This window comes from Drosophila tropicalis, unplaced genomic scaffold, assembly GCF_018151085.1.
Source record: "Drosophila tropicalis isolate 14030-0801.00 unplaced genomic scaffold, ASM1815108v1 contig_859, whole genome shotgun sequence".
Lineage (NCBI taxonomy): Eukaryota > Metazoa > Arthropoda > Insecta > Diptera > Drosophilidae > Drosophila > Drosophila tropicalis.
The window spans coordinates 10063644-10082751 of record NW_027173353.1 but is presented as its reverse complement, the minus strand read 5'-3'; the positions used below and the strand labels follow the sequence as shown (position 1 = coordinate 10082751).

Here is a 19108-nt window from a genome sequence, read left to right as displayed (position 1 = left end):
TCCAAAAACCGCGTATGATAAGCATTTTAACCCAAAGTCAAGAGTGCTTTTGCCTATTGCAATTTGTGTTGTGTTGAATACCGATTGCCCCCAATGACCCTTGCTAGTTCATCTATAAAGCCCCTCTCATTTAGCTTTTGCAGAGGGGTCTATCAATTATCCATTCAGAGTATTATTTGTAGTCTGATAACACGGAAACTACCAAAAGTGGGTGTGTCAGCAACAACAGCAACACTCATCTATGGCCAACGAATGTGAAAAATCGCAAAAAACAGAATTCGAACCGGACCCAGATTGATAAGAAGTCACTCCTATTATCTATCTAGTAATCTTTCAAGAGCACTGAAGCAACAGAGAAAGAGAGAAGGGGGCCGAGAAGCACGGCAACCAAATCAAATTAAGGAAAAACGAGAATTTTGCTAGACCAAAATTAAATTGTACGACTCTAAAAATGTTGTTGTCATCGACTTCGTCGGTTTTTTTTTCGCCAGCTGATAAGATATTGTTAGACTACGTTAAGCGATCGGCCGACTTGGCTAGCCCACTGGCAACTTTTATGAACATGTGAGTGTGAACTGTGCATGCATCCAATGGCTGAGAATCAACAGTTAAATGCGTGAAAAGACCGTGAGGCCCCCGTGAAACCCCCGTGGAATGCCCTAACTGATGCGTAGGACGCCAACGCCGCTAACGACTGATCGCGATAATGGCCTGATGACGGCCCTCATCACACGATTGCTCTATTTGTACATTTGGCCGTCAAGTGCTGGAAGCACTTAAATATTATTTATAATTTCACAAACAACAATTTTTGGGGGCTCGTCCCTCTGGTGAAATAGTAGAAAAGAAGGCGTCTGCCTATTGAGGGTAGCTATTCTATGTATAAAGGTGCATATATGTATTGAACCGTCATTGACGTGAAGGGTTTTTTTTATGATGATGATGACAATGCGCTGATGATGATCTACTTGAAATGGACACTTCAAAAATGTTGACCAGCCCACCTTAAAGCCAAGGTTAAATTGAGGTTGTTACGCAATTAACAATCTAAAAGCAAAAAGAAGGCCAGAACCTTTTGAAAAAAGGGGAGTATATAGATCGGAATAACTGTCCAAGGAGATAATTTCCAGGTGCTTGTGAAATTCAATAGAATGGAACTTTATGGAAAGAAGAGACACACCCACCCATATAAAAGCTAACAGACTTTAAGCCAATTTGAATACTGTCAGAAGATGAATCTATATAAATTACTTTACAGACACACAATACAGAGACAGCGGTAACTACAATAGACACACATAATTGCTACACATCTTTGTCAATTGTTTATTCTGGTTATAGCCAGTTAAAACCACACGAAATCCATTCCAAAAAAAAAAATGCTTACATCATTTTAATTAAACTAATACTAACTAGAAGAGGTATATTTTAAAGAGGCAATTGAAAATTTGAGATACTTGAATCTATGTAATATTATGATATAACCTATGCCTCATCGAGAAAATTCCATTGCAAGCTTATAAACGCTTATGGCATCGACACTTTGAATACTCTTCCCTTGCCTATTTAGTCAATGCTGTTAAATGAAGTGTATGCGAAGTCAGCAAATTGTATTTCCATCGCGTGATTTATGGCATATATATTATATATGTGTGTACACATGTATGTGGGTAAGTTGAGACGACTCTCTCTCACACATGCTCAAATACACTCAGATAGACTCAGACTTACTCTCAGATACACACTCTCAGGTGCATACACTCAAGTCGGCACGCTTTTCTACTTTTTACACAAATTAATTATATTCTAGAGGTTGAGTACATTCCCCGGAAAGTTGGGGTTAAAGTAAATAAGGCCTAGATAAACAAAACATCACAAAAAAAAAAGCACTTAAAAGCTTATTAGCAAAGGCTAAGACACCGACTAAATTGACAAACAATAATCTGTTACTAATATATTTCTTACATAATCTAATAGTAATCAATAATATGTATTTGATTCTATAAATATCTCAATAATTCAAGTGTTCAGTAAAGTAGATAGTTTTGATGATATTAAAAATTGCTAGTCTATCGATATGAACAAACAAAAAACTAAAGGGAGACGTAAGGAACTCCTTATTGAACTACCAAACTGTTTTAAGAGCAACTAACCAAGTGTAAAAGGAATCTTTTTTCAAGGATTAAACAAAACAAAATGGCGTTCATTTGATCGGCTAATAACTCTAAGATTTTGTAAAACAATAAGTTATTAGTTAGATATAATAATTTAAGGACTTTTTTTCAATATCGATATCATTATACATATCGATACCTAATCCTGGCTATGTCTACTTAAAGACTATTCACTTGAAAGCCGCAACATAATGTTTTATTGTGTAACAACAGACAACAACAAAAAGAAAACAACAAACTGCGTCGAGGAAATGAACTGCGGCAGGCTCATGAAAAGAAGAGAGCCAAATCGAACCAGAAAACTGAAAGAAACAACAAAAACGATTGAGAAGAGGACGACACAACAACACATCAAATGAGATGCTGCTCTTTGTTCTTGTTGTTGTTGTTGCCGTTCATTTCAATTGCAGAGCAATAACGGGGTATGGCAAAAGGTCTCTCTCCCTCGACTGGCCTGCTGTATGTGTACCCCCAGCATCGACCCCTCAACCTAACCCCCCTTTCCATACACGACACCATCAAAAAAAAAAAAGCAACGTAAAATAGCAGTAATTGCTTTTGACAAAAACAAAAAATACAAAAGGGAAAAGTAAAGGCAAAAACTCTCTGTGTGTGTTTGATAATCTGCGCGTGTGTGCGGACAGAATGTGTATTAAATTGAATGAACAACAATAATAAAAAAAAACAGAGAGCAAGAAGAAGAAGAAGATAATAGATCATATTAGTTTTAAGCAGATCACAACAGAAACCAAAAAAAAAAAACACAAAGATAGACGGAGAAAAGGCAACAGAGAGAGAGAGAGAGTTGTGTAATCGACTCCAAAAGTTTTTAACGTATCAAGAAATTAACTTCGATCTTCCCGTTCCCACCTGACAGTCTTTCCTCCTAATCATTCGAAACCCATTCTAATTAAATATCCAATTAACTTGAAATTCATAAAATACAATGCAAATTTTTATGTAATGCATTTAATTTTTTTGCCAAAATGCAACACGACAAAAAAGAGCACCTAACCAAAGAGAAATGAAGAGCGAGAGAAAGCAAGAGAGCCCCCTCCCTCCCAAAAAAAAAAAAAAGGCCTACTCTGTGGGAGAGCAACGAAGCGAAGCCGAAAGAAGAAAAGGAAGAAGAAGCGGTCGGAGCGAAGAGTGAAACGCATGCAAAATGCAAACACACTGCATTGCAATTTTTGTTCGGAGAGGACCCCAAAGAAAAGAAATGAAATGAAAAAAAAAAAAGAGACGCAGCAGCCAGACCAGACCACAGCACGTTTGCAGGTTAGGATCGAGTGTTGTGTAAATGTTGCATCTTTCTTCTAAATAATGCATATATATTCCTGATTTTTATCCCCCCATATTTTGCACAGGGCACAGGGCGTATGTGAGATGTCAAGGTGTTTGAGGAAAAGATCTCTCATAATCGATTCAGGCCAACGTAGAACTACAAAATAGGAAGGCTCGTCTCCTACTGGTCTATACAAATCCTTTAAAGGCTCGCTTCATAAGTTTTTTGGTGATCTCACAGACTCACAACTTAGTCAAACGGAGTTCAAAGGGTCGCGTTACGTCAAACAAAAAAAAAAAGTTGTTCTCTATTTTGTTTTTTCTGCAGTTTTTTTTTGCGTTTTGTGTAATTGTTTACTAATTATGATGCTTGGGCTTTGATTGCTGGCGCGTATAACAAACGTTTGCACACTTTTCTAATGATAATAATGATGGACCAGTTGTTTTTTTTTTTTTTTTTTTTTTCTTTGTTTTATTATTATTATTTTTTTCGTGGACAATCAGTATAGAAACATATATTCCATTTGGAATATATATTTTTATACATTTAAAAGTGTGTGTATATAGAGATTTGCTGGTCGTTGTCATTCCACGCATAATAAAGTTTATTTTTGTCAAGCGTTTAGTATATTTTTAATATTTAATTTTGTGTATAATTCTCATTTTGTTGTATTTTCTTGAAAAAACATTTTTAAATTTCACACAGACTTTTATTTATGTAATTTTTTTTTTTTTTTTTTTGGATTTTGCTGGAAATCTTTACCTTTTTTGTATGGTTTTGTTTTTTAATTTTTCTAAATTTGCAACATTTCTTTAGCACTTTTTTGTTTTTGGTTATTTACTCTTTCTTTCTTTCTTTTTTTTGCAATATTTACAGGTTTTATGTTTTTTTTTGTGTGTGTGTGTTTGTTTGTGTGTATTGTTGTTGACTTTTATTTATTACTTATTTGCTTTTTTGATATTTTGCATTTCTTTCTTATTTTGGTTTTTTTATTTTATGCTTTTTTTTTTTTTTGGCTTTGCGACTCGACGCTAGCTGACGAATTAAAATAAAAACGGCAAACGGCGTTTGTTTTTAAAGCACGACACAACGACGACGAGAGTGTAGATAGATAGATAGATAGATAGTTGGCCGCAGATAGGTAGGTAGGTGTATTGTAGATAGATGATAGGAGCACTGCAAACTGTTTTCGCTAATAGTATTCGACTATAATATTAATAATAATAACAACGACGACGACGACGACGGAGAAAAAAAATAATAATATAGTTAAAGTTAAAAGGCGTCAGTCAGCGTCCAGTGTTTTTATTAGTGTTTCTTCTATAGTGTTTCTCTTCTTCATTAATCTAATTGGTATATGTGTGCACGAAAAACTCGGGTGCGTTTTTTTCTTCGATATTTTTGCTTTTTTGGCTAGCGCTGCTTGCCTTGCACAGACGTCGACGTACCAGAGACGAATGAGTGGAAAGCTAGAGCAGCTGAAGGCTTGTAGTGTATACTGAGTATATACTACGGTGGAATACGTGTCCGACTACGACGACGACGACAACGACGAAGAGAAAAAAGAGCGAGTCGGCAGAGAGTCGAAATTCTGTTTGTTGTGGGGGAGAACTGAACAGAACAGAACAGAATGGAGCAGCAGCAGCAGCAGCAGCGGCGGCGTCGGCGCACACAATTTGAGTGGTTTTCCATGTACTAGCGTCTTGTGTGGAAAGAGGGGGGAGCGCGAGCTGCTGCAGTGCGCTATCAGTTTGAGTCATCCTCCCTCCCCAGCGTCATTATTGTCAAGAATGTTCTGCTCGGATGTTGAGTGTTTTTTTTTTTTTTTGCCTTCACTGAGAACGAATGTTTGCTGGGAATTTTATTGTTTTATGTTGTTTGTTTGGGATTCTCTTCTGAATTAACATGCTCCAAAGAGAGCACGATCAATCCCCTTACCCCCACCCACCGCAAAGAGCATGTGGACGCTACTCTAATCAAATTGTAATCGTTGAACTCTAATCGGCCAAAAAAACAGGAACAACAACAATCAAAAAATTAAAAGCTGATAAGAGGAGGATAAGAGGAATTTGCACTAGCTGCGTTTCAGGTGTTGCGTCATAGTGACAGCGCCTAAAATTATGCCACGCAAATGTCATAAAAATGGAAATCGATGTGGAAGGGATATCAAATACGCAGCACACAAAAATAAACTATAATAATAAAAAAAAACCAACAGTGAACACCAAGTAAAATGAACCAAAAGGCAAATCAATAAAAGAGAGAAATACACACACACACAGACAGTGGACGCACTGTAAAAGAATAAATTTCACAAATATGACCTGAAATTGCCAAATGTTTAAGGATTTTCCAACAAGCATTCCTCTCATTCTGCTCTAATTTCGCCATAAAACTAAAGCTATTGCGTGAGGATAAAATTCAGAGATGGATGGATACAGACATGGACACGGACATGGACATGGGTAGGCGGCTCACAGGCACAGATGCCTCTGTATTACAAGGACGTGTAAATAGACACACACACACACACTCTATATTGACACACCAGCGACAAGACACACGAAAAGGCATTTTGAAGCGTTTTATGACTGTTAAGTGTGTGAGTGTGTGTGATTTTGCTGATGAAATTTTCACATTCGGCCTGTTTTAGTTCCTTTGCGTTAACAAGTCAATCAAAAAATGTCCAAAAACTCTTAAAGAATGTCTTTAAACAAGTCTTAAATTAAGTAAACTTTCCCACTGACAGATTGAGACAACTTTTTTACAAAAATTCTTTTAAGAATTATATTTAGCACTTTTGCAATCGTTCAAGTAAATTTGTTTTGGAAAAGTCAGAACCAATTTAAGTACCCCTAATTGATTTAAACGCTTTAAAATTCAATTATCATAATAGAAATTAATAGGGCCATTAGCAATAATGTATTCTTCTGTTGCAACAATCATCACTTGTCAGTTAACACCTTGTCAATTTCTCCATTGGGCATTTTATGGAGATATCGCAACTAGGCGAACTCGCAACATATGGCAAAAACGTGAAAAACGTTTTTAAAAATAAACACAAAAGTGTGCCAAAAAAGCAACGGAGAGAGAAAAAAAAAAACAAAAACAAATCAACCAAACAAGAAGTACAGTCAAATTGATAAATGCCAAAATTCTTAAGATGTCTGGAAAAACGAAGGGAAAAATCACTTGGCTATTTTTTTCGTTTACATTCCGTGCATATTTTTGGGAAAGTGCATCAAGAATTTTAGTCTGATCCGTTGTCGGTTGCCTTTCAATCTCATATGCCCAAAGACAAAGATTTTAAAAAACAAACATAGGTATGACCCAAATAAATCAACTCTGTGATGATTGCAGTCGTCGGAGTCGGCGTCAAGATAAACCAGTCTATATATATTTAGTATATATACAAGTCTTGATATGTGCATTTTAATTATCAGTAAATGGAGCCCCCTAAATGGCTGTCAAAAGTGCTAAATCATGCAATATTGTCGTCACAATGTGTGACGAGCCCCCAATATATGACTAGCCACATATCAAAATGTCTTTTATAACATAAGAAATAAGGGCCAAAAACTCTAAATGACTCAGAGAGAATTATGTTTGTATGATTATGAAATTGCAAGAAATGGGTTTTTAAAATTTATAACAATTTGTTAGGTAATGACCAACCAGCTAAACTTTTAGCTATCAGTTCTATTTTCGATTGGCGATTAGTTAAAGTGCTATAAATCAAGTTTGAGATCATCTAACCATAGTTGATTTTATTGTTTAGTGAGTTTGCCTTCTACGAGTTCAACTCGTAAATCCATATATGTGCAATGTATATATGATATATGCATTCTGATCAGATATATTGCCCTGCCCACATACATTTCAGACACTTGGCTAAATGCAATGAGAAATTTGCAAATAATTTGCGCAGTTTACAAAATCGAGCAATTGTCTCTCAGTCTCAGTTAGTCAGTCAGTCAATATATAAGATATTTCATAAGTTCCGATCGCGGTTGCGGTGCGTCGTGCCGGCATTCCCAATGTACTCGCCACGTAATTTTCCAAATAATTTGCGAAACCTGTGTAGTTCCCTGGGCAGAGAGAAACGATATACGAAACGTAGACGAAATCACGTCATCAAATCATATGGTAAAGACTTGGTAACAAAACTCATGAGTGTGTGTGTGTGTGTGTCTGCAGGTGTATAAACGCATTTGGAACCTCTTTTTTTGGGGTCTACGTGAGCATTAACCAGTTCACCCCAACATACAAAAAACACTTTAAATAAGAGAGTGTCTTACTCGAAACAAAGAGTAAAAAGTAAGAGTAACAGCTCAAAAGTGGCAAGAGTAGCTTTCGATCATTTGTGAGATCGTGTGTGAGAGACAGGGAATGTATGTTGGTGGTGAAGGGGAGGGAGAAAGGGAGTAGGCCGAGACGGCTGACAGACCTGAATCACATCTAAATGTGTGCCGGCCGGCATCTGGTGGAACTGGTTTTCCAAAAACCGAAAACGTCGCGCACTTTGCAAAAAATTAACAAACAAAAAAATGAGAAAAAGAAACAGCGCAAACATGAAAGATTTGGCAATGCATGGGCAATGGAACAAGAAATGATAAGCGAACCACAGACAGCAATCAGCCAGCCAACAGCAGCAGCAGACAAGCACCAAAAACGGGGAAAAAATCGAGTTTCTATATACAAACGGCAAACACAAACAAACATTAGCAAAAAGACAACAAAATCAGAGGGAACATTTAACCTTTATTAATGACGCATTTTAGATACCCTAATGGGAACTTAAGTAAGACTTATCTTTAATCTTAATAACTTAATCTTTAATAACTCAAACTATCTTTAAAGGAGTATTATTTTGAAAGATGTAGCTCCTTGAATCTTTGGGATTTGGTTTTCGAAAGGCTTTTCAAAAGTACTCAAACTTTAAATGGTTGTTTTAGAACCCAAAAGAAGAATGGAAGTTTCTATTTTACTGACATTAACTTAATGAATGATCTTTCTGTACTAAAAATTTATCTTAGAAAGTAATGCCTATGCGTACGGCTTATAGAAAACAACATATTCTGTTTTTGGCAAGGGTGTTGAAAAAGAAAACACTCAAGAGGTATTGGGTTATATTGCCGGCGCACATATGGTAGGCATACAAAAAAACCCACACAAACACACATTCAACACACACACAAACAAACGTGTATTAAACGATACTTCATATTCACTTTATTTTCGTTATTCTCTTTGCTGTGTATATATGTATATGTATACAGGAGCTGATTGTGAGATGCCAAAACCGATTCATTTCGCTAACAAACAGGATGATGACGAACAAGGGCGAGAGGAGAAAGCCCTCTCTATCAATATCTATATCTATCACAGCATGAGGCCGACTCGGCTGGGCGCTCATCACTTAATTTGACACCATAAATGATAAATGAATATTGAAAATAGCTCAAAGTATTTAGCCTAAACAGGTGTTTACTATCTCGCTTGTTGCCAACGACTTTGTGAATGAGTTTTCTATGGATTTAAGTGCGTAAATATGTGTGTGTGTGTGTTTGAAGTCAAACAAACTCAAACCAAGCGACAAATGGGCCAAAAAGATATATCTTTCGATTAAAATGTTGACATTTCTGTGGTCAAATTTATCTCATTTTAACATTAAAGACTAAAGTTGTTTGTATTTAAATTTCTAAATAAATACAATTCGACAACTTAAGATTACATTTCATTGTATCTACACTTTATCGAGGCTTAAGAATGTTATTCCTCTGGCTAACGCAAAATCTTTAAATGAAAACCAATATTAGCAAATATTTATCTAAGATTTGATTCAAGGCTTCTTTCCTTCTTGTGCTTAAAAATGATATTTCTAAACAAAAAATGTTGACAAGAACACTCAACGAACCAACTGAGAGCCGAACATGGGACAAGGACAAAAGGAAGGACTTTGTTAGGCTCGGTCAAAAGGAAGCCAGCTGGCATTTCTGTGTGTGTGTGTATGAGTGAATGAGTGTGCCTGTTGTATCTGTGTGTGTGTGTGTGTGTAACTCTACCCTCTGCTAGTGTTTGCCTAAGGCAAGCGGCGAAAAAGAAGGAAAAAAAAAGGTGGCAAAGGCAAATAAACATTTTTATTTGGCAGGCGCAAGGCTAAAACATATTCACAATCAACAAAAAGGGGAGAAATATATCAGAGAATGGTAACAAAATCAGAGAATGGTAATGATTTATATAATACACACACATTATCAGTTAGTTAGATGGATTTCCTTAACCCTCAACAGAACTTTATTGAAAGGTTTGGGAGGCAAAACAAAAATAGAATCAATTTATTTACCGATTTAGAAAGACGATATATTTCTATATATTTTTTCGTTGATTATTATTAATACTAAAGACAATTTTAAGCTGTAGTAAACTCAAAATGCAGTAAGTCGAAGAAAATACTGCTAAGGGTTGTGGATTATAAGTCCTAATGAAAAATGTTAAGTAATTATATATCTGGCATCCAGTAGGAGGCAAAACATATGAAATTTTAATTTATTTAAACAATTAAATAAACATTTTTAAGTCAAATTCAACAGAAGGAGAAGATTGATATGAGAAATTTGTAAAGTTGCTGGTCGAGTGGATGATATTGTCATTCCACAAAACAAAATTTTTGTGACTTGAACAAATTTTTGTTGTGTCTCTTTTTGTTGTTTAATTTCAACAAATTAGCGTCATAATGAAACGCTTAATTAAAATAACAAGCGCAACTCGGCAGCAACAACAACAAGAATGAAAAATAAAAAGTAGCTGACAACTGACACGCAACAAAAAAAAAAAAAAAAAAACAAATATGGGGAAAAAAACCAAGGGAGGGACAAAAAATGAAGCATTAATAACAATAACATTTATTCTAAACAATTTTGAAGCCGGCTTATGATTGATGATGATAATGACACTCTAGGCACTGAATTATTAACAAATAGAAATAATAGTAGTGAAAAAGAAGAAGAACGGAAAATTGAATTAACCGAAAATGTAACACAATTGAAAGAAGATAGCCAAAAAGTCATTGGAGTGAAACAAAGCCATCAAAAGTCGAAAGGCCATTTGCTAGTTAGATTACGTATTGCCAACTAGTCAGGGACTTGGTCTATTGATTGTTATTTGTTCAGAAGGTAGCAAGGAGCAAGCATGAATTAATATTAAATTTTGTGTTATTTGAAAGACGCCCAAGGTGGAGGAAAGAAAAGGAAACAAAAAGTTCCTCTTAGCACAAATAATGACCAAACGTCACGCAATGGTCAAAGTAAAAATTTACCAGGTCAACATCTATAGAGATGGCATCGTGAGGATGTCCCAAAAGGAATCGACAACAAGCTAAAGTCATTGTTAGTCTAAGAACGTCATGAGGTTTTCTACATATGTATTTGTATTCTGAACATGATCAGCTGGCATCTACACGAAGATTCGAATGTTTATATTCAGAAATGTTGCCTCAACATTTGTTAACAGAATGCGCGCGCCTTTAAAGAATCGATTTCTAATATCCTTTTATCATTTGGGGCCCATCTCTGCGCACTTCTGTTGGGTGAGTGGGCTTGCCTTTTCCCTTTTGGCATCATTTCTCTAGCAATTGTAGAATTGGCACGCAATTTAAGTGTCTCTCGGCCAATGAGCATAAACATTTATTGCCTACAAATACAAAAAATAAAAGAAAAACACAAGTAAAAAGCTTAAAAACCCAACATTCGCCCACATTCTAGCTTTTAATCGTTCAGGAATAAAACAGGACACGTGCCTGGATATGCCAGAGACCCATTTGATTTATGCGAATAAAGCAAACCAAGAGGAAGAAGAAAAAAACAACAGAGAAAAATGATTCCAACTTTGGTCCCGGAAAAATTAATAAACTTGCTCACAAATTGATAAAATGATGAACCAAATAACAAAAACAAAACACAACAAGGACTTGAATATTAAAATGAGAAGGACAGACGGTACAGTCTGGCCATAAGGCCGGGAGATCAAAACACAACAAACAAAAAAAGAAAAAACCAGCAAAAAAGGAAAACTTGGCCATGTCCTGTAAATGGCAATAACCATACTTGCACACACATATACACATTTTATATAGGCGTGGCGCATACATACATCACAAGTCACTCAAAAACATGTGTCACACACACACACACACAGACAGTTGTGTCGCATTTCTAATCAAATTCTTAGGATACTTTTGTCTCTCGAATTATGAAGGGGAAACATCATCTTGAACTCAACTATATGAGTATATATTGTCTGCGAAGAGAGGTTGGGGGGATAGTTTAAAATTTTTGTATTTTTCCTTTAAGTTTTTTTTTTATATATTTTAGTCAAATCCCACACGGCTAATATTAAATTAGCCCACGTGCTCTCTCGGTTGCATGTGACTAAAAATTTTTGTTTTCTATGTGTGAGTTTATTTTCGGATTTTGCTGGAAATGTTCTTGCCACGCGCTAGTGATTCTCACACACACACACATACATATTCACACCAATATTTCAACATCAACAACGACTACGACACGAACGAGCACCATAATATTAAAATCAATCTGCATACTGTGACAAAATTCATGTGACTGGCCGTCGTCGTCGTCGACCACAACTTAGAGACAGCAATAAAACGAGAGCCGAAAAGAACTTTTGAATCGAAAACAATTGAGAATATAGTTAACCGACGATTAATCAACTAATATAAAAAAATAATGTTTAATATCTTTAGTTTATGACTTAAGAAACAAAAGAAGAAACGAAGAAAAATTAGTTAACATTTTCTATGTTACAATTAAATTTAATATTAATTTTCAAATTTAAATTTTAAGCAGAAAAAATTTATTTAATTCAAATTCAAATTCATAATTATCTTTTCAGCAATTCGTGTCCATCCCTTGTTTAGAAAATCATTGAAAAAAAAATATTTTTTTTTTTGGGTAAACAAAAAGTTAAATAGCTATCTAACTACTCTTTTTAGCTAGTGGACCATGAATAATAAAATGACAAAAAATATAAAAAATTAAAAAAAGAAATTAAGAAAAAAAATAGGGAAATTATATATCAATGGAAAAATCGCGTGGGCTCTTTTTTTGCCTCGTGATGCCATGTGATGTTGCAAGCAAATGGAATAACACACAACAAAAACAAACAAAAAAAATACAACATAATATTTGTGCGAGGGAATAAGGAGGCGTGGGGGATAAATCGGGTATTGTCACAAGATTTATGCGATACACTTTTATATGGCCAGAATCACCCGATGCTGCTAAGCGGCAAATTATCATTAATAATATAAATAGCTTTAATCGTATTCGGAATTTGCTGATATATAAGAAAATCTATTTTTTTCCTCTCCACTTTTTTTTTTTTTTTTTTTGGAATGGTTTTTTGTAAAATATTTATGAATGTATTTTGTGTGTGTATGTTTTTTTTTTTTTTTTTTTTTCATGTTTTTTGGTTTTGTTAAGGCCTTGGCATTGATCCAGCTCACGTAGGCAAGCAGGCAGGGGATGAAAAATGAAATTGATAATAATAATAATGGCCATGGAAATATTTTGTAAGTTTTTCTCTCTGTATTCTTATTTTTTATGGGTTTTTTATTTGTTCTTTTTGGTCTATAGTCGACAGTTTGACTTGTTTACCAGTTACAACTAGACTTGTCGTCCATCTCGATATCTATGTATTCTTCGATATTTGTCTTTTATTTATTGTCTTATGTCAACGTCGAAGTACTTTAGTTTTATGAATAAATTGCGTGTCTGCCCTTTGTACCCTGTGCCCGAATGATTACCAAGGTATGTTAGAGTCTCTGAATGCTTTGAAATAGTCAGCGAAATTGTAAGTTTTATCATTTCGTTGACAATTTGTAAGTTTAATTCAATTCAAAAAGCTTAGTTTGTAATAATTATAGGGTATCTTTTGGTCATGTGACTTTTGCTTCTCAATTCAATAACTTGTTATAAAAGACAACCGAAGAAGAGTCATAAGTTCATTCTATTCACTCACTCAAATACGATGGAAACATATTTCTGTCTAATATTTGTCGAGAGATAAGAGAAATAGAAACCGAGAGTAAAATAAGACAGCCCAGTTGAAAAGAAGAAAATAAAACAACACTTTTTCCTTCATTTCTTGCAAATGGCTGGGTAATTGTGAAGGAAGTTGTCGGCCAAAAGATAAATGCAATCGCTCACACTTAACCATAAAATGAAGGCATACACGTGTCTAACTCACCCTCCGGCCTAACAAAAACTTTGGCCATAAACAGCCCAAACACCACCTGATACCACAGGCCCTCGTTTGCCTCTCCCCCCACCAATCAACGCTCAGCTGTTTTTGTGGGTGCAAACAAAAAATTTGTTACCCAGGAACCCGGGCAGGAAGGAAAAAAAACCCGAACAATAAGAGCGCATGAGAGGGCATGAGAAAACTAGAATTCTGGGAAGGAAGATAACTCGAAATAAGGTTCCACTCAAAAACTGCTGCCTACTTTTAGGCTCGTTCGGTTGGTATATTTAAAGAGAAATTCTAAAAGAGCATGAGAACGATATGAGAGATACCGTTTTTCTCTTGAGCATGCGGCCTAGGCGGGACCTTGAACTCGAAATTGTTCTTTCAATTTTTTTTTTTTTTTACGCTTTCACTTTCGTTATGTAATCCTCAGAGGAGAGCGCCAGCATTTAGGCTCGTGCAATGGCATGGAAAAATGAGGGAAATGAGGAAAAAGAAAAAAGAAAACTTTCACTTTCACAACAGTCAACGACTCGGCGGCAAGAGAATGAGCCAAAAAGGAAGAGACATTAACAAAGACACACGCAACAAAACAGAGAGAAAGAGAGAGAGAGGAGAGAACTTTTTTTGCTTGTTGTACAGAAAAAAATGCGACGTAATATTTGCCCAAAAACAACACGGGAAAAACGGAAACGGGAATGAGAAAACCATATGATCCACACTCTAGGATGTCATAAAATAGAAACAAAAAAACAAACAAATAAATTTTGTAATAGGCCTAGTTGGGGATTCTAACGTGACAATATAGCCAAGCATAATGGGTAGGGCCGAGACACGAGGAAGAGGTAACATTGATTTGGCTTTTTGTACAGATTTTTATGGCCCGACTAAGGAACAAATGTTCGGGACTCGCCCCAAAATGTAGGCAAGGTAATTGTCACTTGCCCACTGCTTCTTCCGAAGGGTAAGACGCATTGTTGTTGTAGCTGTTTGTTGTATGTGGAATATGCCAACACGTGTTAACTTAGCCCTACACAGAAGATAGCTGGCACTTTGTGCGCTTTCCTTTTGCGCTTTTCCGGAAAATCTCAACGGATTGAGTGATAAAAGCCAACGCATAAATAATGCTAATGGTTATGGTTTGCTCTTTAAAAATAAAAATGAAAATTGAAAAGGAAAGTGTGGAAAAAGTAAGAAAGAGAGAGAAACGAAAAAATAAATGTTGAGACAATAAAGCCAGAAAAAAATACGCCATATTTAGACGTAATTGGACGCACAGTAAAGTAGAAAGGAAATAAACAGGTACACACACACACAAGCTAGGGGAGTAGAGAAAAAGAAGCTAAAAAGAACGGAAATACAAACGACACACACACACCCACACACATTCAGTGACTTCCTGGCCTTGTCTCCTTCTCCCTTCTCCCTCCTGTTCAAAGTTGCTTCACAATTTAACTGCTTTCGAGCTTACCTTTGTCCTTTTTTTGGCTCTTGCCTGACTCAGATCGTAGTCATCTCTCTCTTTTTCTTCTCTTTAATCGTATTTATTCTTTTTTTTAAGTGTCAATTACATTGACGTTTATTTAAATATGCATCGCACGGCTGCTATCCTGGTTGCCAGGATATTTCAACATTTAAGTAGTCGGCATTATTCTCTTATATGAAAAAATCTATATTTATATGTATGTATATGTCAGCTTGTGCGTGTCCCGTTCCCAATCCTAACCACTCCAGTGTGGAGTAAGAAGGAGCAGCATTCACTTTGTCAAGCTGTCGCTTTGCGTGTGAAAAAGTCTTCAACTTTCGAACATTGTGATTTTGGGTAAGGATTTATCGGGTTTTATTGTGCGTAGCAACACACACACACATACAAACGCACATCTACACACACACATACTTAAACAAAAATAAAAGCCTTGGCATTTACCACAGATATATGTTAATATATACAGCCCTTCCCCCCCAAACCCAAACTCATGTTCATAAACTTTCTGATACCTGCATTTACATGAAAATCTTCTAATCAAATTATGAACCCACACAACTCTTGGGCTAGTGACGAAAGCCAAGGAATTCTAATTTAAAGTCGCTTCGAGTTCCACGTAGAAGAGACAAAAATTGGCATGTTTTGCATTTCATCAAATTCTATGCCAAAAACAAAAATGAGAGACAAGATGAAATTTTATGTTGTACATAAAAGTAAGAAAAATGTGTTCATGTGCAATCCGAAAATCCAGCCAAACGAAAGGACGAAAACTCACAGAGGCAGTGAATGAATTCTGTGTTTTATCAACAGCAGCAACAAGCCAATCAAAATGCAATTTCCACTCATTTTTACGACACATGTTTGTCCTCGTCCTCCTCGTGACGAGTCAAGGGAATACGGTTGATATGAAAAATGTTTTCACAAAAACGAAAACGGATCATCATCATCATCATCCAGGGCAGAAACAAGTTGATTTCGAGAGTTGTGTTGAGCTCAACACTCAGCTGTGTGACGACTATGAATTTGTCATTTTATCAAAATAATAATAATAGCCAAACAAATTACAAGCAAACATGACGTATACGCAATGTTGACGAACATCAGTAGAAGGAGCAGCAGCAACAACAACAACTTCATCAAAATGGAATCATCAGCTGTGCCAGCCATTTGCCTTGTGATAAGCAAAGGACAAAGTCGCCTAAAAGGCTGCCACATATATTATGGATGTAGATGTAGATTGCCACCTTTTGCTTTGCTTTACTTTATATTTTCTCTGTCTCTTGTCCTGCTCTTTCCTTTGACTTGGCGTTCACATTTTAACCTACGAAGAACACGTGGCACAAATTAAATTCTACCAAAATGAAATGTCAGAACACACAAGTTTCTAGATTTCAGTTTTAGGCTGTTTGTGTGCGTGTTGTGCGTATTAAAAGAGCGAACAAGAGAGAGAGAGAGAGAGAGAGAAAGCAACCAGAAATGAGAGAGAAAGAAAAAGTCAACGAAGCAAAGAGAAAGCCTCTCTAAAATGTTTCCTACACATCAGAAAGTTTTCTTTCTTTTTTTTCGTTTCGTTTCGTATTTTTACCCACTCATTCTGGCTGTCCTAATCAGGCTTACACGTGTGTAAAATGTTTTCGTCAGAGTAAATAAACCCCGCATCATAACACTCTAAAAGAAGGTTGGCATTAAAGTTCCAGCTGTTGATTAAATTTAAGGAGAAATACAATCAATAAACAGGATAATATTCCCATCATTTGTGCATAAACTTTAGATGCAATCGATTTGCCATTATATTGATTGATGTTGAAAAATAATTTCAAGATTTAAGTAACTTCAACTTTATTGACATTTGCCAAAACTTTTTGATCAACCCTCTCATTATATATGTAGCACACACCAACAATTCCAATAATTTCATTTAAAGAGTTGCAACATTTACAGTTAATTATACTGACGTCAAATTAGAGTGACTGGAATGAGTTGTAGGCCAAAACTCTGTTGGGCCTGATCCTTGTTCTGGCAGCTTGTTAGTTAGTACCGGAAACAAGAGCAAACACTTCCTTTTCAGTAAAGAGCACCCAATTGGATTCGAAGCACTTGGGCATTAACATAATAAATTGGCTCGACCAGGCTGTTGTGTTTGAAAAAATACAAGCGAATAACTTCATTGCTTAACCACATTAATAACGCAGCTTTAATAACGATTTCGATAAGCAAAAGGAATAAGGAATTTCCCCTCTTCGACTCATTCCTGCCTATGAACTCTATCGGGGAATCTGAGTAAGCTTTATATATATGTATGTATATCGCTACGTGACCAGATAACAAATCCTAAACTCTAAAGAAATGGCTTCTAGAAATTCTCTCCTATTTTGGCTTGACTAAATAGTTGCCCACCCTAGCCACACTTGGCCGTGGGGGGGGTTTAAGGAGAAGAAAATAGCCTTTAGGTAATTTTATGGCCATAAATCTTAACTCTGTATGTATCTATTGGCTTACTGCTGCAATGATCCCATGCCCAGCAGGCACAACAATTTAACGCCTGTCTGAATGTAAGGTATGTATCAATTTCAGTAGCAGACAGCACGAACATACATTGCTCTATGTATGTATGTGTGTGTCTGTGTGTGTGTATGTATAGTCAGGTGTTTATAAACCAAAAATCGATTGAATTAGGCAATTAAGGTCAGGTCAAGTCACTCGCTTTCGAAAAAAACCGAAACTTTTTCAATTTGTGCCAAACAAAAAAGTAAAATCAAGCAGGAAAACTTATCGCCTGAAAAGGGGAATCATCACAACAAAAAGGAGAACTCGATAAAAAATTCAAATTGTAAAGGACCGCACAGAAAAACTTTTGGCTTAGCTGTTCAATGAAGCAATAAAGGATAACATGGATATAGAAGCCGATTAGGATAGGCCAATAGGTTGAATATAGTCGGGACAGAGTGGGTTGGAGGGGTTGAGGCCCAGCATATGTACATGAAATATTTATGAAGAGTCTGCGATAAAAGTTTTTGGTCAAAACAACAAAAGGACACAATTCCCCTCCACCCACTATCTATGCCAATCTCTTTTCTTTACTAAAATGGAATTGAATAGATGAAATTCATCAAATATTTTAGCTTAAAAAAAAAAAAAAAAAATTATTTAGTTTATACCTTTTGCTTGTTGGGTTTTAATTTATTGTTTTTAATTTTTAGTCTCTTTCAATGGCCACAAAATGGCAAATGTTTTTCTCTGGCCTACCATTTCCACAGTCTGCCACACAATCTCTCACACACACACACACATACCACATGCAAACACACAGTTAGAAAAAGAGGGAGAAAACTTTGCCCAAAGTGTTAAGAACTCGTGTAAATTCCATTAATGCTAAAAAGTTTGCCAGCCGGCAAAGGCAATGCCAAAAAGGGCTTATAACAAAAGTGGGGACGATAAATCAACAACAACAACAACACCAAACAATGTACATTGGCAGGAACAACAAGAACAACAAGAACAACAATTAACGGCTGTAATTAAAAGCAACGCTCGAGTGCCCAAAAATTATGCAATGCCAAGGCTATAAAAATGCAAATTTTCTAACCATACACCAACAACAAAAAAAAACCAACTAGCTAATCAATGTTAATTGGAAAATCCTAATTTTTCACTCCCCTTTTTCATAAAAATGCAAAGAAGACTTGAAAAAATAAACAATAAATTTCTCTTTTGCATGCAGTCAAATGGAATCATTTAATTTTAAAGCCATTAACTGAACAATAATATAATTCAAATGGCATTCAATGAAATTGAAATCAAATGAATGTATGCCTAATAAAAATCTGATTTTATGAAGCTTCAGGCATTTATGTAGTAATTATAGCTAACCCAATTCCGCCAACATGAAAGACCTTG

The 19108-nt window shown here is 35.8% G+C and overlaps 1 protein-coding gene across 2 annotated transcripts in view; it reads right to left on the bottom strand.

Moving 5' to 3' along the window:
• sima (similar) overlaps positions 1-19108 on the bottom strand; it is a 76358-nt gene that overhangs the window by 20645 nt on the left and 36605 nt on the right. The gene's annotated exons all lie outside the window — the stretch shown is intronic.